Raw genomic sequence first — 18,550 nt, 5'->3', positions numbered from 1 at the left:
GGTGAGGGGCAAGCAGACTCCACGCTGAGTGCAGAGCCCAACTTGGGGCTTGATCTCAGGATCATGAGATCACGACCTGAGCCAAAACCAAGAGTCAGATGCTTAACTGACTGAGTCACCCAGGCACAATTCTGGGGTTGTCTTACCGAAAACAGGTGAATAGGTCAGAAACACACACACCCTCATAAATGTCCTCTCAAACATCTCATTTTTTTCGAAATAAAACAACGTACAAAACCTGCAAGCTGCATATCCACAAACTACAGATCTGGGGAGACAGATGGGACCTGAAAACACAGGATATAAAGCACAAAAAAAATCCCTACTTGTGTATAAGGTAGTTATGATCCAACCACGCTGATGTTTACGACAAAAATTTTCTATTTCTTTTCCTCCAGTCATTCAATTGCTGGATGAAACCCCCAATAAGACAGAAAGGAAATCATAGCACAGAGTATAAAGATTCAGAAAGAATATAATTATATGATAGGTGTGTGTGCTGTAAGCTTGCACATATCTATCTTTCTTAAAAATAGATTGCATAAAGAAAATCTCTGATTTCATTGAAAACAATAATTATGTCAGTTATACTAAGAAAAGGATTATAATACTCAGAATTTGGAATACTTGGTAACTCGCAGCTTAGTATTCCGCATATTTGTTGCAAACTGGAATATTCTGGTATGATAAATAGCAGTGTGCCTGTGTCTGTGTTTGTGTATACACATTGACACACACACAGGTATATGGCCTTAGCCTGCGATCCACTGGGATCACAGAAGAATTCATTTTTGAGATATGATAGGAATTAGCAATATCACGTGAGTTTCGATGGTCTGAAATTAGACAGCTCTTAGGATGCCAGGATTCAAGTCCTTTGATTTTATGTGACTGACAACTTTTGCTCATTTAAGGAAGACTCTACAACAATTAAATCAGAACAAAAGGCATCTAGTACTGACATTATCGCAAATATATATAGGATGTACACTTAATTCTCTCCCTTTATAAATTCCGCTAACAACCTAAGCATAGCTTCGATTCTCTTGTCCTTTGTGCAGACTCCAGCTTTGTGAGCATGGAGGAATTGGATGCAGCTCTTAAAAAAAAAAATAGAAAAAAATTGATATTACAAAATGGAGAGAGGGGTTTGATACAGGACTAAAACTGAAACACGGTTTTTGTTCTAAAAAGAAACTCCAAAGAAACCCCCTAATTGAATGAGGAAGGTGGCATTATTCATTCATTCATTTTCCTGTTCCCTTATCCAGGATTAATTGAGCAGCTATTTTGTGCCAAGCACTAAGCCCTTGGGGGATCCAGGAGCACGTAGGGTACGCTGCCTGCCCTTCTGAGGAGAGACCACCCCACCCTGACCTTCCAGGCTGTTCGTTGCCACAAGTGCTTTGCGTGTTTTGTTCTCTCATCCACTGAGAAATGCGGAGAGGACCCCCATGCTGTCCAGAGAGCAGTATGTCCCCCTCTTGTATACAGCAGGATTCTGGGTGAGACACAGGTGCACCCCTTTAAAATTTCACTAACTATATTCTTTTTATTGGTGCGTACCTTTTATATGGGTTTCCATTTCTACTTCCTTGTGCAACAGATTTTTAAGTTATTTATGACTGAGACAAAGATCAAGTAAGAAATAATAGAGGGGACACGTGGATGGGCAGCTTGATTGCAAGTGACTCACAGGTGGAAAACAGTGTTTTATGTAATGCCAGGGACCCCAAAAAGAATCTTGCTGCCTTAATTCCTCCCCGTGTGTCTGCTCGGGGCTGAGATTCCTTTCATTCGGAGACAAAGTCACGAAATCCTTTGATAATGCAAGGGAAGATAGAAGAGCAAACGCCCCTGGGAAAAGAGCACATGGGCTAGCACTTACACAAAAATATAAAACTGGGCAAAGTCAGGCTTTCTGACATTTTTAGGGGATGCCACTGGAGACCCAAAAGGTGTCTGGGAAGAGGTTAAAGGGCAAAGAGAAGCGGTGGGTGGGGCTCCCCCCATTGAGCTCTGAGTGCTGGGGCCCTGTAATTGATCATATAGTGATGCTTAGATCAACCAAAAGAATCTAGAACATTCTTGGTTCTTTATGGAGAGCAAAGTGGTTTGCATACTTAATAATCTCCTTAAATAATAAAACCATGAGGGGCCCCTGGGGGGCTCAGTCGGTTAAGCATCTGTCTTTGGCTCAGGTCCTGATCTCAGGGTCCTGGGATCAAGCCCCACATCAGGCTCCCCACTCGGTGGGGAGTCTACTTCTCCCTCTCCCTCTGCTCCTCCCCGTACTTGTGCTCCCCCTCACATATGCGTGCTCTCTCTCTCTCTCTCTCTTAAATAAGTACAATCTTTAAAAAATAATAATAAACCCGAGAAGTGGTATCGTCATACGCTCCTTGTACATTTGAGGACATACATGACCAAGCATTAAGTACCTTGCCCGAAGTCACACAGCCAAGCCAAACTGGCATCCGAATGTCAGTTCTGTAATGACCTATTCTGTCTTACATTTAAAGGAATGTGATTAATCTAATTTACGGACCACGGCAGCTCTTGGCTCCTCCAGAGTGGTCCGCAGACCAGCACTGCGGGCATCACCCGGGAGCTCGTTAGAAATGCAGCATCTCATGCTCCACCCCAGACCTCCTGAATCAAAATCTGCATTTCACAAAGCTTCCAGGGAATTCACACGCCGCTGAAACCTTTCCTCCATCCATCCAAGAAGGAAAATCATTTAAAAAAAATGTATAATAACAAAATCAAGAACAAAACCGCAGATAGGAAGAATAGTAACCTGCATGGCAAAGGCAGGGAAGGAGGAAGGAGGGGGGGAGGGAGGGAAGCAGGGAGGGAAGACAAGAATGAAAGCACTAATTACTTAGCAATCTGGAAACATAGACCTTATTTCCAAAAACACCCTGAAAATATCCTTTTCCCCTTCTGATTGTCAGCACCAACGTTTCGCGTTTCTGAGAAGAGGGGCTGACCGCCCGAGCCCCGTGCATTCTGTATAGGTGAGGTTTGCATGTGCTACAGAACCCCCGGTGCCTAATGAAAGCCTTTTAAGTAAATCTCACGAAGCTCTAATCTCGCGGAGCCCGTCCGTGTTCTTCTCTGCTGTTCTTATTTAATTTTTAATAAGAACACTTCCATGCGGCTCGAAAGCACGGCTCAATTAAGAAATATTCCTACCAGGCATCTTTGAAATCTTACGGCATTCTCTTCCTTCTGTTTCCTGATGACCCTCAATTTGGTTGTGTAGAAGAGCTTATGGGGAGGAGGGGAACCACCGAGGCTTATTTTTTAATTGCAAGTTCAATTTCACACTGTTCTTTGTGAGATGGCAAGACTGATTTTCAAAGACAGAACCGCAACTCGGGCGTCTGCTGCCAGAAGGCTACAGTGTGCATATCTTAGGGTTGTATTTTGAAATTTCAAGTGGCATCTTTGATCTGATTCCTTAGGTATTAGATGTCCTTGAAGTTCTATTGAGGTCATGAGAAATAATTTTAAGGGAAACAATGGTTTCTGAATCACAGAACCCCGACTATAAGTATCTTAAAGTAATCTTAACTCAAGTCCCTTATAATGCGGTAAGGTTTACAACAGAAGAAATATCGCCTGGTTCTTCCCAGCAAAATTTACCTTGCATTTACATGTCTTTTCTAAAGACCAGTTTCCCAAGATTTAAACCTAGCCACAAATTTTTCCTATATGCTCATATTTTTCAGCTAGGACTTCACGGTTGCGTCTCTATCAGTATATTTATACATCAAAGGCCGTACATGCAAGTACATATGTGTGTGTGCATGTGTGTGTGTGTGTGTGTGTGTGGCAGCAACAAATGGTGATGCCTGTGTTGTTAATTTCAAAAGCACAAAAGAATAATGCATAATGTACAGAATTATGTATTCGTTATTTTCATCTGTAATCCATTCTCTGCCTAAAATGTAAGCAATCTCACTAAACTAGGCATCATATAAATGGCACAATTATATATAGAATCATGAGGGTGTGGAGGGGAAAGAATAGTTAAAATAGCAGGAAGACAGACATCACTATAGATCAGAGCTGCAGCTACACTGACCATCAATTTTAACTTTGCCTATCCACATGGCAAAGACAAAAAGAAAACATACTTTCCTATAGATCTCGTACTTCATCATAGAGGAAAACGTACAAATGCACCCAAAGTAAAATGTTCTTGCGCCCCAAAGGAAATTTTCACATGGATCTATATTTTGGGCCTCCCCTTCACCCCCCAAGCAACCTAATAGCCAATGTCTTCAAATCTGGCTATACTGAAGCCAAAATACTGCAATATGGGTTTCCATTTGAATAATCCCTGTAAGAATACCTCCCAGAGGGGATTTCTGCAGGTGGGTGAGGTCATGCTGACCCCAGTTTGTAAAATGGGGAGAGGTCAGAGATCTTGGAGTAGGACTAGTACAAAATGTCTAACGGCTCTTTCAAATACCAGGGGTACCTGGCAAATTCCTCAAGCTACTTCTCAATGTAGCTAAATTGCTAATTTCCCAGTTGATTTTGCCAGAGATTCAGTATCTTTGGAAACCAAATATTTCAAAGTAAGGATTAACTTCCTCCAGTAAGTACTTAGGAATCTGAAAGATTATTTAACTCAGCCACAAAGCATCTTTTTAAAAAATAAGGTTATTGAGTGATAATTCACATAACACAAAATTTAGCCACGTCAATGATTTTTAGTGAATTTACCAAATTGTACAACTATCACCATAATCAAGTGGTATAATATTCATCACCCCAAGACTATCCCTCATGCATCTCTATTCCCACCTCTAATCCTAGGCAATTATAAACCTAGTTTCCATATTTTTTAAATTGCTTTTCTGGATATTTCATTGAAATCAAATCCTGCAACATGTGGTCTCTTGTGCCTGACTTCTTTCACTTTGCACGATGTTTTTGAGAATCAACCAAGGCTTATCATGTACTGGGACTTAACTTCCTTTTTACTGGCAAATAATATTCCACTGTAGGAATATACCACATTTTATTTATTTACCAGTTGACATTTGGGTTATTCCTAATTTTAGCCACAGTGATGCCTCCCATCTAAAAGGGAGACTCACAGATCCTAGAGATGGGGCCCATATTTGCCCAAAAGTGCACTGGATTTGTTCAAGCACCTAGACAAACAAGGAACAGCCAAACAAGGAACAGCCCAGCTTCCAGAGTCATGTGACATGCAAGAGCTAAATTAGGAACAAGCTTTGCCAAATCATAAGATCATTTTCTACATACCCTCTTTTTTCTCCTTTTCCCTTAATTCATGTTTAATAATTGTAAGAGCTAACTCTTATCGAAGGCTTATGAGATTTAAAGCTTATTGTATATTCACATGTACTATCTCATTTAATTCTTGTGACTACCTGGGAGGTCAGCATCACTTTTGCCTCCTTTTCAAGAAATGAGGGAATTGAACCTTTTGGCAATTAACTACTCAAGATCATGCAGCTGGGAGCAGGTCAGAGGAAGACTCAACACTTAACAGGCTAGAGCCTGCGTGTGAACATGGTACTACACTGCCTCTTCATATCTCGTATCTCTGACATCCCTTCTTCAGGGAAAGTCATTTCCTGATCCCCTAAACAGTGTAGACTCCTCCCATTAAACATCCTGTAGATCTCTGAGCTTCTTCATGACACTCTGGTAATTAACATAGAATGCTGTATTTCCTTCCAGTCTGTAGTTTTCATGAGGACTGGGAATCAGACTTAGCCCATTTTTCCTGTTATACCTTAGCCCCTGCCCAATTTGGGCCAATTACAGGCATCCAATAACCATGGGTTAAATATGAGTCATTATTTATCAGGATAGCTGCGTAAAGCTCCCACCAGGAGATGTCTGTTAGTTGCCAAGTAATTCCCCCCAAAAAAACCAGTATGAAATATGCGCTTAAGTTAGATCATTTAGTAGTGGCACTTAAACATTGGAACCTACTTGCCATATACAAAAATGTTGATCTTGGTGTATTTTGATGATAAGCAGAGCCCTGTGAAGTGATTTCATCAATGGGTTTAGTTCCTTTAATGGAGTTGCAATACTAAAAACTAAATACTAAATACTAAAACTAAAACTAATCCTAAGAGTGGATGCTGTTCTTCCTACTTACCAGGTAGGAATGCTTTTGTCTACACTCCAATTTTGCACTATTGATATTTTGGGCCCAATGATACTTGGTTGAAGTCTGTCCTATACAACATAGGATGTTTTGTAGCTTCCCTGATCTTTACTCCCTAGATGCCAGTAGCACCTGCTCTTCATTCCCACCCCAGGTGACAATCCAGAATGTCTCCAGATCTTGCCACATGTCTCCTGGAAGGCAGACTTGCCTTGTAGGAAACCCAATGTTCTAGGCATTTTTCTGATGCATTAGCTCATCGAATCATAACAACCCCATGAGGTATCATTATTATCCCCATTTAAGGGATTAAAACAAAACAAACTTTGCCAGTGAGACTTTAATTTTCCAGGGTCACAGAATTGGCACGAGAGCCCATCTCCTTATGCAATTCACTTTGTCTTCCACTGCCTGTTGCTGGTAAAGGGAAACACTGTGGTCGCTCTTAGCTGCATGGGAGGCAGAGGGCAGTAATATCACATCTGGCTGATACTAGTCCATTGTCTTCATATATTAAATGAGTAAATCCATGTTACTGGCTTAGAACAGTGTCTGCGACACAGTATGAACTATTTACTAGCTATTGTAATCATTATCATTCCCTGGCTCTGAGCACACTGCTGCCCCAGTGAAACTCAGGTTTATTAACAAGAGAGAAGCTTGGGCTGGATGTCGTCCTATAATACATCCTATAACAGCATATGACACTCTCAGCAGCTCCCCATTTCCTAGAGCCGAGAAATCAATTTCATATAATAGCTCTACTAGGATATTAAAATAGAAGTAAAATAGGAAGTTAAGACACAGCCCTCTTTTATTTGAAACTGGAAATCCACCCATCATAAGAACTTACCTGCTTACTCTGAGTTTAGAAGTAATGATATGTTATAGGCTTTAGGAAGCATTAAAAGCTTGTGTTTTATTCAAAGACTATCCAACTTACTTTATCTATTGCTTCTGTCCATGAAGCCACACACCAGGGAGAAAATTATGATGCAGATAAAGACAGATGCTATCCACAACCACTTTCCTACTAAAATAAGGACTAGTGAATAATAATTATGCCCAAACCAGCTTGTTGTTACCATAAAAATGGACAAGAATTTGTTTATTCATTTAAATACACACACACACACATATAGTTATTTATATATTTGAATGTGTGTGTGTGTGTGTTGAGGTCATACTCTGAGTCAGACACAGTTCAAGATACTGAGGATGTAGCAGTAAGAAAACCAAACAAAATTGCCTACCTCCATGGAGTTTTCATCACAGTGAAAGAGAGGAAATGAACAAGATAAGTATATTCAGTTAGGTTTTGAACTTGAAATAGAGTCTATTACACTTCACATTCCTTCCTGGAATGATATAGAGACAAAAGCTTACATGAGGTTGGTGAAGGCTGGAAAAATGATATAGATAACATCAAGCCAAAAAAAATGCTGAGGAAGCCCTCATAAAATAAGAAAACTGAGTCCCAGAGAAAAGAAGTGCCTTGCCCATGGTCACAACTGTGTATTAACCAGAAATTTTTCTGATATGAAAAACAAAACAGACGTAAATACTCAAATCAAACTCACTTAAACCAAAAAGAGGGTAAATTTGGCTCCTATGGTTGGCATGTGGATAAATCTGGGCTTCAGGTAAGATTAGATCCGGGGCTTTATGTTATTGTTGAGACACTGACTCTCTGTCCATTTCTCAGTACGATTTTCTTCTCTGATGGCTTCATTCTCACTGAAGCTTACTTTGTGAGTTTACAAAAATGATTGCTGGCAGCTCCTGGTTTGTATGGCTCCCTAGAGTTCAGCTCTGTAACTGGCAAATTCAAATCCCAGCTCTATTATTTGCAAGCTGTGTGACCTCAGGCATGTTCTTTGACCTCCCTGTGCTCACAGTTTCTTTTTTTTTAATAATAAATTTATTTTTTATTGGTGTTCAATTTGCCAACATACAGAATAACACCCAGTGCTCATCCCGTCTAGTGCCCCCCTCAGTGCCCGTCACCCATTCACCCCCACCCCCCGCCCTCCTCCCCTTCCACCACCCCTAGTTCATTTCCCAGAGTTAGGAGTCTTTATGTTCTGTCTCCCTTTCTGATATTTTCCATACATTTCTTCTCCCTTCCCTTATATTCCTTTTCACTATTATGTATATTCCCCAAATGAATGAAAACATACAATGTTTGTCCTTCTCCGATTGACTTACTTCACTCAGCATAATACCCTCCAGTTCCATCCACGTTGAAGCAAATGGTGGGTATTTGTCATTTCTAATGGCTGAGTAATATTCCATTGTATACATAAACCACATCTTCTTTATCCATTCATCTTTCGATGGACACTGAGGCTCCTTCCACAGTTTGGCTATTGTGGACATTGCTGCTAGAAACATCGGGGTGCAGGTGTCCCGGCGTTTCATTGCATCTGTATCTTTGGGGTAAATCTCCAACAGTGCAATTGCTGGGTTGTAAGGCAGGTCTATTTTGAACTCTTTGAGGAACCTCCACACAGTTTTCCAGAGTGGCTACACCATTTCACATTCCCACCAACAGTGTAAGAGGGTTCCCTTTTCTCCGCATCCTCTCCAACATTTGTGGTTTCCTGCCTTGTTAATTTTCCCCATTCTCACTGGTGTGAGGTGGTATCTCATTGTGGTTTTGATTTGTATTTCCCTGATGGCAAGTGACGCAGAGCATTTTCTCATGTGCATGTTGGCCATGTCTATGTCTTCCTCTGTGGGACATCCACATGCAGAAGAATGAAACTAGACCACTCTCTTTCACCATACACAAAGATAAACTCAAAATGGATGAAAGATCTAAATGTGAGACAAGATTCCATCAAAATCCTAGAGGAGAACACAGGCAACACCCTTTTTGAACTCGGCCACAGTAACTTCTTGCAAGATACATCCACGAAGGCAAAAGAAACAAAAGCAAAAATGAACTATTGGGACTTCATCAAGATAAGAAGCTTTTGCACAGCAAAGGATACAGTCAACAAAGCTAAAAGACAACCTACAGAATGGGAGAAGATATTTGCAAATGACATATCAGATAAAGGGTTTGTTTCCAAGATCTATAAAGAACTTATTAAACTCAACACCAAAGAAACAAACAATCCAATCATGAAATGGGCAAAAGACATGCTCACAGTTTCCTTCTGTTAAATGGGGATAAATATGAATGCCTATAAGACAGGGTTGTAGTGAGGGCTGAAAGAAAAAATTCATACCAAAGTGTGTTCTTCACGCAATGCCTGGCAGACAGTAAACACTCAGCTCTTACTATTGACAGTTTATCAATTCCAGGAGGAAGAGCTTCTTTTCTCAATAACTCATACGGGGTCAGAAAGGTAATTCACCCTGCCTGGGTCATGGTCCTCACTGGAGCCATGGATGTAGGAAGATGGAGGAGTCTCTTTTGAATTCTACAAACTGAAAATAGGGTCAGGGATGGATTCCCCCAAAGAACAGGGGCTGATACCAGAAGGGGAAATAATGGATGCTGGGTTGGCAAGCAAAACAGCTATTCAGTCCAGAGAGTGTTGGACACGTAGGGGACTGAGAACATGGAGAGAGAGGGGGGTGGTATGCCAAAAGAAATTACCAAGAGAGATACAGTGAGCAAAAGGAATGAAGTAAAAGCATGAGGGATGCTTCTGCACATGGCTTCATGCCACAGAGGGAGGAACACCCTGAGAAGTGAAGCCGAGTTTAGTTAACTTTTCCTCGAACATCCTTTCTTTAGCAGGAGGGGATGGGGTGTTGACTTTGTGGTTAGACTTGTTCTGAGAGCTGGCTATTATTGTGCCCATTTTCTCTGTCCAAAATTTTGGGAAAATGCCTGAAACTTGATTGATCCCTGATGTGACAAACTGGTTTTCACACGGGACAAAGTTGACTCTCAGATGGCCTCTCTGACCCCACGATGTTTTGTAAAAGTGAAAGTAAGCTGTCCAATATCTAGGAATAAAGAGATTTCAGGGTGCCTGGGTAGCTCAGTCAATTAAACAACCAACTCTTGGCTTTGGTTCAGGGTCATGAGATCGAGCTCTGAGTTGGGCTCCAAGCTCAGCAGGGTGTCTGCTTCAGATTCTCTCTCTTCCTCTCCCTCTGCCCCTCCCCCTGCTTTCTTTTGAGCTCTCTCAAATAAATAAATAAAATCTAAAAAAAAAAAGAAGAAGAAGAATGATGAGACTTCAAATTCATCACAGGTTTCCAGTTCCTCTTTTGACAAATCAAGACACCTGTGAATATTGGGTCTGAATTCCCACACGGGATGGATGGAGCTGCATTGGTCCTTTGGACAAGGTCAGTGCATTCTAGTGTCTCACTACCCAAAGTGTGACCCACAGGCCAGAGGCATTAGCATCACATGGGAACTTGTTAGAAAGGCAGACTCTCAAGCCCCATTCCAAACCTTCTACAACAGAAAGAATAAATGCTCTAGGTTAGGAGAATGCACACTCCAGGGTGAGATGCACTGCACGGTCCCCATTTGGGCCTCACTCCCCTCTTTCAGTGAAGGTCAGGACCAAGACCATGGTGGAGGGCATGAAATTTAAGAAGGCCTCGTTCTCAGGCTCAGGCCACTGACACCCCCTCGGGGTATGTGTGCAAACACAGCATCAGTACTCACACCACTTGCAAGTGCATATCACCCTCACTGTGTGCCTGAGACACATCTCTTGCCTTACTTACGCATTGCCAGCCCCTGATGAAGGCCTTTAATTTACTGTCAATGTCCCATTTCTATAGTGTCAAGAATAGAAGAGGACACAGAAAGATCTAGCATAACTCCATAGTTTTGCAACTGGAAACCAAAAAGGGATTGCAGCCAGGCCCAGAGCTGAGCATCTGATGAGTGGTGGAGGAGAGAGAAAATCGTGTGTCTGGTCATTAGGGCCACTGACTCTCTCTTCCTACCACACCACAGCTACCCCTCATTCATGCTGGCGCCACCGCTTCTGGTTATGCTTGTAGAAAAGTGATGAGATCTTAGACATAGGTTAAGGAACATGAAAGTGATATTTTTATTCTTAATCAACAGATCATTACAAATGGTCACTTATTGATCAATAACTTAGTTGCCTAAGTAATATGGATATACTTAAAGGAACTGGAGAGGTTATTTTCTTTTACTTGATGAGAAAAATCAATTTTTAAGGTAATCAAAGGCAAAGATTTCTTAGATACAACATCAAATCCATACGGGGGTAGAAAATGATAAATTGGCCTCAATCAAAATTAAGCAAGATGCTGCAGGGAGAATAAAAAGACAACCCTTTGACAGGGAGAAAATATCTGTAAATATCTGTAAATCGTGGCATCCAACGAAAGACTTCTATCTAGATTGCATGAAGAATATTCAAAAGGCAATAATCAAAAAACAAACTAACACAAAAAGTGGGCAAAAGATTTGAAGAGATACTTCACCAAAGATGACATATGGAAGGATGCAAATGAACACCTGAAAAGTTGTGCATGTTGCTGGTCATTAGGGAAATACAAAATCAAATTTCAGTTAAATGGTACTACATAACTATTTAAATATCTAGGGACACCTGGGTGGCTCAGTGGTTGAGCGTCAGCCTTCAGTTCAAGGCGTGATCCCGAGGTCCTGGGATCGAGTCCCACATCAGGCTCCCTGCATGGAGTCTGCTTCTCCCTCTGCCTGTGTCTCTGCCTCTCTGTGTGTGTGTCTCATGAATAAATAAATAAAATCTTTAAAAAATATCTAAAATTGTAAAGCTGGACATAATAACTGTTGATGATGATATAGAACAGCCAGGACCTACACTACATGGCTTCTGGGGATATAAAATAATGGAATATCAATTCTATCTCAATTTAAAAAAAAAAAACATACGAGAGAATAGTAACAAAAAGTATTCAAACTTCCCATCCATTTGGCCTCTCTGCTTTTTCTTTGGACACAGCACACTCCATATCTACTTCTCGGAGCCTTGGCATTTGCTATTCCCTCTGCCTGGAATGCTCTTCCCCAGATATTCAAAAAGGTTGTTCCTCAATATCTTTTCTGTCTTTATTCAAATATCACCTTCTCTACATATACGCTAAACCCTTCGCCTAGCGCTACCTTTTCCTATTCCCAGCTGCATTTCTTTGCTTCCCACTTCACATCTGTCACACTATGCATTTTGCTTATTTATCTAGTTAATCATCAGCCTCTGGCCTCTAGAATGTAAGCTCCCTTGGAGCTGGGAACTCCTGTTTTTGTTCAGTGCTATATTCCCAGCACCTGGAATAATGCCCAGCACATATTAGAAGTGTAATGGTATTTGCTGAATACTGATCCAGTTAAGTCTTTACTTTTCATGTGTTCATAGGCACCTCACAGTAGCATTTTTGTGCCTACACAGCAAGTACATATCATTAGATTCCACGATAAAAAAAATCACTAATCGAAATTCTTTTTGAGTTACCAGCTCATACGACATTTGAAACCCCAAATTAAATATGTGCTAATAGACGCCACAGCACTTTGTAAGCTGCAAAGCTGCAATACAATACTACGTTATTGTATTTTTACATAATCTCTATACCCAACGGGAGGCTCAAACTCACAACCCCCAAATCAAGAGTTTCATGCTCTACAGACTGAGCCAGCCGGGCGCCCCAGAACTACATTGTTATTAAAAACAGGACTTAGAAGTAGCCCCAGGTGAGTTTTCTGAATCTGGGGTAACTTAATTCTAAACAACTCACTTCAAAGTGTTTGGACCTCAGTTTACCCACCTGTAAAAGAGCTATTTAAACTCCACAATGGCTAGTAACTCTAGAGCAGTGTAGCGTAGTGCAAGAGAAGTAGGTTGTTAGCAGGCAGACCTGGGCTCAAATCTCGGCTATGCTCAAACACCCGCATATCTTGGGAAGTCTCTTAGCTTCTCTGAGCTTCAGTTTCTTCATCTGTAAAATGGAGGCAAACATCATCCCTGCCTCTTTGGAATGCCTTATAAATGAAATAATACCTGAAAACTGCCAGGCATACGGAAAGTATCCAAAAAAGCAATATGTATTTTATCAGTGTATTTTTCCCTTTTTTTTTCCATCTTTAACACACTCCTTTTGTTGGATACTCCAGTCCCTTCTATCTTCTAGGAGAAAATTTTAATTTTGATTCTAACACTTATAAATCTTGAAAGTGAATGAATTAAAGCTGCTAGCCAGTAAAACTTAATTCAGCATAAATGCTCCCAGGTAGAAACTTTCCAAAAAAACATTGAGTTCCACCCACCCATCTGGGCCTGGAGAGTCAGAAAGTTTAACCACATTGCATACTGCTCTATTTTAAATGCCACAATGAACAGCACAGGCTTAACTGCAATTAAGTAGTCCCTGCTGACCACTGAATATACAGTACATCATACTCAGGAGAGGCGAAACTGTCAGATTAGTGGAAATTCATTTTGGGATTGCTGGGTAATTTCAAGAGCTGACAGCCAAAGAAAAATCCATGATCCCCTGTGTGTGCCAGCATAGATCACTCTCTAACAGCAGCTGTTTGGGAACTCATAATGCAGCAGGATTCCAGATTCCAAAGTTCACTTCTAGAGCAAAGTTGGAGAAGAAAATGTGAGTGATGATGAGATCATTGTTTTAAATGGAAAAAAAAAAAACCTGTAAGATCCTTCTTGTACCAACCTTAGCTAAACAAATAGGAAGTGGGCTTATAAAACTGGCATAGGCTTTGGGAGACAATCACTTCTGAGCTAAGGACTGGGGAATACGCACCTCGGTAAAAGCTGGACATTAGTTCAGAACTCTAAACAGGACCTTGTTCCCTGAGAGTCTTTTGCCTGAATGTACAGTTTTCTGGAAGTCACTTGGCCCTAGATGAGTTTTCAAACTCTCCCCTTCATCAGCCAAGCTGATGCTTTTTTGATGAGCAAAAAACATTTCACTTAGTAGATAAGATCTGGAGGGCTAACAGGTGTCAACTGCTCACTATACCCCAGGCACTGTGCTGGACACTCTGTCTGTAATATCTTTCAATCCTTCGTCGGACCTTGTGATGTCAGCATTCTTATACCCATTATACAGATGAAGAAGCTAAGGCTTGGAAAAGCACAGCAATGTGACTGCAATCCTACCAGCAGTACACTAGATTGGATTCTAGGCCATCTACTCTAGAGCACAGTCCTCAAACAGGGATGATTTCATTCCCCAGAGGACATCAGGCAATGTCTGGAGACGTTTGGTTCTCACTACTACTACTACCGGCACACGGTGAGCACAGGCCAGAGAGGCCACCGAATACCCCATAGTGTAACGCCAAATCATCCAGCCCCAGATTTCCACAGTTCTGAGGCTGGGAAATGCAGCTCAAGGACAGTGATTCTGAAGTGTGGCCCCTGGACCAGCAGCATCAGCATCAGCATCACCCGGGACCTTGTGAGAAATGTAAAATAGAGGGTATCACCCCAGATCCACTGGGTGGGTGGGGGCAGTGACCTGCACCTTCATAAGCCCTCCAGGTGATCCTGATACAGGCCAAAGTTTAAGAACCGCTATTTGAGGGCCATCTGAACGTGTGCCCTGAGCTCCATTGCTCACCCCTAAATGCTCACAAATCCTCAAAGTCCAAACCAAAATGAAGATCAAGGCTTTTGGCTTGTCCAACTCAAGCCCCATCAGAATCCTAGATTAGCTGGACCCCCTTCCTCGTTTCTGAGGCCACGAAGAATGCCACTGGCTTGTGCGGGCCCCTCCCTGTGATGGGCAGAAACCAGACAGTGTGCCCGTGGCTTCTTCAGGAGGACCTAGAGCCCCGCCCCAGTGCTTCTCAGATCACACTGACGGACTCTTCTTAGCAACTTTCCAGTGAACATATATTGGCCACCCACCTAAGACAGATCCTGGAAGAGGTGCTCGTACATGCATCATCTCAGTTATTACCGTTAACAGGAACAGCGATGAGTGCTATTTTGGGAGAACTTCTCACATGTCAGGGGTTTCACCTGCATGATCTCATTCTTCACCTGGAGGTTAGGTTTTACAATCGTGCCCATTTTAGAGATGAAGAAATTGAGGCTGTAGATCAGGGGTGGACTACCAGAAACCCATACGCTCCAACCGGGTTGTCAAACTCCAGTGTCAACCTCACGGGGATGGCAAAAGAGCAGCAGGATGGGAAACCTTACCACTAACAGTGCTTTCCTGGCTTGTAAAAGGGAAGGTTTAAATTAAAGCAATCCTAATTTCCTTCTATGTCTAACCAGTGACGATTGTGGCGGGTAATAATTGTTCTCAATTTTCTTGGGGTCAGTACCGTAAACACTATAACAACCTTGATGTTTACATTGGTTTCATTACATCGTATTGATACCAATTTACATCGATACAGCATTTAAGGTTTTTCCCTTGTGCTTTTCCATCCACAATCTCATTCCAATTCACCACTGTTCTGTGAGGTACATAAAAGACACGTTGACTCCGTTCGATATTTGACCACTAGGATGGTGGGTACATGAGTAGTGAACATTTATTGGCTCCTTGCTACGTGCCTGGCAAGTGCAGAGTGCCTTATAATCCTTCTCTTTTACCCTCACGGTGACCCTAGGAGACAAGCTGGACTCTCTCCACTCTGTAGATGAGAAAACCAAGGTCTGCGAGAAGTCAGGACCCAGGGAGACATGCTATCAGTGCTGGACCTGCATTCGACCCTGTGCCTACCCCAAGCCCCAGATCCTCGCCTTACTAGGCATGGTTGTTCCAGGAAACAGAGGCACAGGAGACTGCTGGGACGTCCCTCATCAAATTCGCCAGGATGGAGCCTACAATGAAATCCAAGGCCTTGCCTTCCATCCTGTGGTCCTGCTACTAGAACATAAGTAGACGCAAATCTTTTATTTTGGGGGGGGGGGTGCAGGTGGGCATGGAATAGTGGGCTGGATCATCCTTGCCATGACTACAAAGGCCCTCACCTTCACCCTGCTGTCTGGGTGGGGAGGGGTGGGCGGGGACGGATCTGCACAGCGCTTGCTCCCTTTAAACGGATGCACTAGCCCCTTGGGAGATGAAGCTCGTTGGTTCTGTCACTCGTGAGTAATGCACCATAGCTCCCTGGTGGCGAAAATGCCAGATTATACAATAGCATGCTTTGGTGTGCAGCTGTCTTTAGAATAACAAATCCCCTCTTCTGCTTGTGAGCATTATGCTTTAATAAAAACCAAAATAGTGGCCACAAATCCCAGCTCTAGCTAAAGGGCATGCCTTGTAAATTCATGTTGGTTACACCTCTCACCATACCCACCTCCCCCCCAAACACACACCTTTCATAATTCACAGGGAATGGCCTAGCCTGTGGGTTTTTTTACCTTTGTTTTTTTTGGCGGAGGCTGTATAGAGGGAAGCAGAGTTTCTTAGCCTCAGCACTATTGCCTATTGACATTTGGGCTGGTTAATGCTTTTTTGGGATGTTGGGAGGTGGGGGCAGTGGCCCTGGTCACTGCAGGATATTTAGCAGCATCCCTGGCCTCTACCCACTAGATGAAAGAAGCCCCATGAGGCACCTGTGTGGGTCAGTTGGTTAAGTGCCCCACTCTTGGTTACGGCTCAGGTCATGATCTCAGGGATCGAGCCCTGCATTGGGCTCCACAGAGTCTGCTCAATATTCTTTCTCTCCCTCTACTCTTCCCCCTCTACTCCTCTTCCCACCTCTCCTCCCTCTCTAAAATAAATAAAATCTTAAAAAAATAAATAAAAGCTGCCTCTGACTCCAGTTGTGACAACCAAAAATATCTCCAGACATTGTCAAATGTCCCCGGGAGGGGCGGGGCAGGCACAACAAAATCGCCCCCAGTTGAGAACCCCTGTGATAATGAGAAAACAAGTAGCCAAGCTTGTCATGAGCAGGTGTTAGGAGAATTAATGCGTCACAGGTGAAACTCTTCCTTCTGAAAGAAAAGACAAATCTGTTCACCTACAGAAGAAAGCACTGGGTCCCAACAGTGTGCAACATAAAACAGATCTCCCCCGCTGCCCCCTGCAGTGGTGGAAGCTCAGCATAGCCTTTTGCTCCCGGGGGGCCTGTGGGAGAGGTGGGGGTGCGGCCAGCACTCCACGGAGCTGGGCCTGGAAGGGGGTACAGTGGAGTGAAAGCTGTGGAGGTGGGGGTGGGCAAGATGCAAGCCCAGCTGCTGCACACCCATCCCCTCAGCACTCACACCAGCTTCACGCGTTCCAAACTTAGAGGTGAAAGCTTGCAGGTAAGACAGGTGGAGGAACCGAGCCCAGGGACAGGTTGGAAATAGCACAGTCCGGGGGTGCAGAGAGGATGGGCTTCCTGCCTGCCTGCCTTTGGAGTGGGGTTGGGGGGGAAGAAAGGGTCAGAATCAATTTAGGCATTTTTCTTTGCACAGTGGACACTAAATCCGTGCTCACCTCCATGGTCCCTATCTCAGAGGCCCCACATACAGGCCCCCCACCCCCAAAAAAGGTACTGTTTGTCCACAGGGTTTTTAAAAATGTGGGATCTTGCCACCACTGAAAAATTGGGATATTTCTTGTAAAGATGCAAGTGTCGGGCTTCTGAAGAAAAATAGGGAGTTCTGGACACATCAGGCCTGCAAGTCTGCATGGCAACCATGCAGGGTGGGGGGCTGGGTGGTGTGTCTCCTGTCGGCGGGCAAAGTATCTGGCAGTTCACCACAGAAATGCCAACCCACTCTTCATTTTACACCTGCCTGCCTGGAGTCTGTGGGCAACTGACTTAATGCCCCCCTTCCTCTTTGTTTATAACATGCCCTAATACGTTCTATTAGACCATGTTGGGTAGATTAAAAATACATTCAACACATGTATAATCTAGGAAGCATAACAAAACCAGCATCCATGAATCTGCCATCTAAATTTAAAACTAGAACATTGAAAAAAAAAAAAACTAGAACATTGCCTTGAAGTTACGCATTATCTCCTCTCCCCCTCCTCCCCTCTCAGGTACACATTATTCTGAGTTTTGTGTTTGTCATTGTCCTATCCTCTTTTGTATTTAGTTGTATCACTCATGTATGCATCTCTAAATGATATGTTGCTCAGCCTTGCATGTATTCGGGCTTTATAAAAACAACACCCTAATGTATGTAATCTTAGGTGACTTGCCTTAATCACCCAACTGTTTGCTTCTAAGATGCAACCACACGGTTGCATGTAGCGGTGGGTCTTTTTCATTCCTCACTGCTGTATAATGCTCCACCACTCTGTGGTTTATTTATTCTTTGCTTCTTGTGGTTCCTACCCCTGCATTTCACTTGGGTCACTCCTTTCCAGGGATCAGCTTTAGAATGACACTTTCTCAAACAGCTTTGGCCGCCATCCCTCAAGAGGATAGGCTTTCTGGGTTTTTTGTTTTTTTTT

The 18,550-nt window shown here is 42.8% G+C and overlaps 1 long non-coding RNA gene across 2 annotated transcripts in view; it reads right to left on the bottom strand.

Annotated features, from left to right (window-relative positions):
- The window catches only part of LOC140618646 (uncharacterized), a 196,300-nt gene extending 182,625 nt beyond the window's left edge, over window positions 1–13,675 (bottom strand). For both annotated transcript variants that reach the window (XR_012018706.1, XR_012018705.1), the window contains exons 1-2: window positions 13,516–13,675; window positions 12,932–13,102 (exon numbers count right to left, since the gene is read on the bottom strand). This is a non-coding gene — a long non-coding RNA (uncharacterized lncRNA). The remainder of the gene's footprint in view (window positions 1–12,931; window positions 13,103–13,515) is intronic.
- Between the last annotated feature and the right edge of the window lie 4,875 nt (window positions 13,676–18,550).

This window comes from Canis lupus, chromosome 26 (assembly GCF_048164855.1).
Source record: "Canis lupus baileyi chromosome 26, mCanLup2.hap1, whole genome shotgun sequence".
NCBI classification, from domain to species: domain Eukaryota; kingdom Metazoa; phylum Chordata; class Mammalia; order Carnivora; family Canidae; genus Canis; species Canis lupus.
Note: the sequence above shows the minus strand (reverse complement) of the source record. Positions and strands in the feature narration are given on the sequence as shown.